Below are 2508 nucleotides of genomic sequence, written 5' to 3'. Positions count from 1 at the left end.
CTTTCGATCCTGTGGCCTTTGGGAACCCCGCATAGCCACTGCCGCTTCCTTCTGTCCTTGCCATGTTCCTCACTTGATCCGAGTACGACAGGGGTGTGAATACTTTTTCTCCTGAAGGAAGATTATTTCAAGTGGAATATGCCATTGAGGCTATCAAGCTTGGTTCTACAGCCATTAGCATCCAGACCTCAGAGGGCGTATGTCTAGCTGTGGAGAAGAGAATTACCTCCCCACTAATGGAGCCCAGCAGCATTGAGAAAATCGTAGAGATTGATGCTCATATAGGTTGTGCCATGAGTGGGCTAATTGCTGATGCTAAAGCTTTAATTGATAAAGCCAGAGTGGAGACACAGAACCACGGGTTCACCTATAATGAGACAATGACAGTCGAGAGTGTGACCCAGGCTGTGTCCAAGCTGGCTCTGCAGTTTGGAGAGGAAGATGCAGATCCAGGTGCTATGTCTTGTCCCTTTGGAGTAGCATTGTTGTTTGGAGGAGTCAATGAGAAAGGACCCCAACTGCTTCGCATGGACCCATCTGGGACCTTTGTACAGTGTGATACTCGAGCAATTGGCTCTGCTTCTGAGGGTGCCCAGAGCTCCTTGCAAGAAGTTTACCATAAGTCTACGACTCTGAAGGAGGCCATCAAGTCCTCGCTCATCATCCTCAAGCAAGTCATGGAGGAGAAGCTGAACGTGACCAACATGTAGCTAGCCACGGTGCAGCCTGGTCAGAATTTCCACATGTTCACAAAGGAAGAACTGGAGGAGGTGATCAAGGACATTTAAGAAGGAGCCGTTCTCGAACTTCTGTGGGACACTTTCAGTTCTAATTGCCCTTAGACTTTATTTCCAGCTCTTATGTCATGGAAAATATCCAGTATATGTGTGTGTGTGTTTTTTTTTTATGAAGTCTGTACATAACAGCAATTCTGAAATAAAAAAAATTTAAGCCGGGCGTGGTGGCGCACGCCTTTAATCCCAGCACTCGGGAGGCAGAGGCAGGCGGATTTCTGAGTTCGAGGCCAGCCTGGTCTACAAAGTGAGTTCCAGGACAGCCAGGGCTATACAGAGAAACCCTGTCTCGAAAAACCAAAAAAAAAAAAAAAAAAAAAAAAAAAAAAAAAAAAAATTTAAAGGGGGCTGGTGAGATGGCTCAGTGGGTAAGAGCACCCGACTGCTCTTCCGAAGGTCCGGAGTTCAAATCCCAGCAACCACATGGTGGCTCACAACCATCCGAAACAAGATCTGACTCCCTCTTCTGGTGTGTCTGAAGACAGCTACAGTGAACTTACATATAATCAATAAATAAATCTTTAAAAAAAAAAAAAAACGGGCTGGTGAGATGGCTCAGTGGGTAAGAGCACCTGACTGCTCTTCCGAAGGTCCAGAGTTCAAATCCCAGCAACCACATGGTGGCTCACAACCATCTGTAAAAAAATTTAAAAAGAAAAACACTGTCTCAAAGAAATAAAGATAAAAAACAAGCCGGGCGTGGTGGCGCAAGCCTTTAATCCCAGCACTCGGGAGGCAGAGGCAGGCGGATTTCTGAGTTCGAGGCCAGCCTGGTCTACAAAGTGAGTGCCAGGACAGCCAGGGCTACACAGAGAAACCCTGTCTCGAAAAACCAAAAAAAAAAAAAGATAAAAAACAAAAATTGTTAACTGTATGCGTTATTATTGTTTTGCCTGCACATATGTTTGTGCACCACCTGCCTGACTGGTGCCCTTGGGAGACAAAAGAGGGTGTCAGATCCCCTGAACCTGGAGTTGCAAATGGTTGTGAGTCCTACCACTCGTGTGCTGGAACCAAACTCAGGTCCTCTTCAAGAGCAACCAGTGCTCTTAACCAGTGACGCAGCTCTCTAGCCCTAGCGTATGTCGAAATCTGGAGCAACCTACCTGTGGAAAGCCAATGGACCAGTGTGAGACCAGTGTGAGACCAGTGTGAGACCAGTGTGAGACTGTATCTCTTGAGGACTTAGAAATTACAAAAAGAAGAATGGGAAGGATTGACACATTTAATAAAAAAGTGCCAAGTTTATATCCATATCCAAAATAAAAAGGATCTGAAAAGGTTTAAATAAGTACAGAATATCTCATGCATACTAGAGGAGAGGGCTGCTCAAGTGGCAGAACATCCCCCAGTTAACATCCAACTTCAGGGGAAGACACTGAAGAGTCCCCAGCCGACCTCCGTATAGATGTTCAAACTTTTCTAACATTTAGGTAGGCAAAGAGAGAACTCCATGGCACGGCATATGCTCACCACCCACAAAGGCCCTGGGTTCTGTCTCCAGCAACACAATAAAGTAAGATGAAATGAGTATGAATTACAAGGGGCTCAGAATAATGCAAGTAATCTTCAAGAAGGAAATAAGGGTCTGGCGATGGAGTTGTATAGTTCAGTGGAAGATCTGGCGTCTAAAGTGTACTAGGTCCCACGTTCAGTGAATGTTGTTAAAAACAAGCCAACAAAAGCTTATTGCAAAGCAGTAGTGACCAAGACT

The 2508-nt window shown here is 45.4% G+C and overlaps 1 pseudogene; it reads left to right on the top strand.

The window, feature by feature from the left end:
- On the top strand, nucleotides 1-874 carry LOC110307421 (proteasome subunit alpha type-5 pseudogene; annotated as a pseudogene).
- Nucleotides 875-2508: the final 1634 nt, after the last annotated feature.

The sequence above is a fragment of the Mus caroli genome, unplaced genomic scaffold, assembly GCF_978045245.1.
Source record: "Mus caroli unplaced genomic scaffold, Mus_caroli_1 scaffold_14, whole genome shotgun sequence".
NCBI classification, from domain to species: Eukaryota; Metazoa; Chordata; class Mammalia; order Rodentia; family Muridae; genus Mus; species Mus caroli.
The sequence above is the reverse complement of the archived record's forward strand: the minus strand, read 5'-3'. Positions and strand labels throughout refer to the sequence as shown.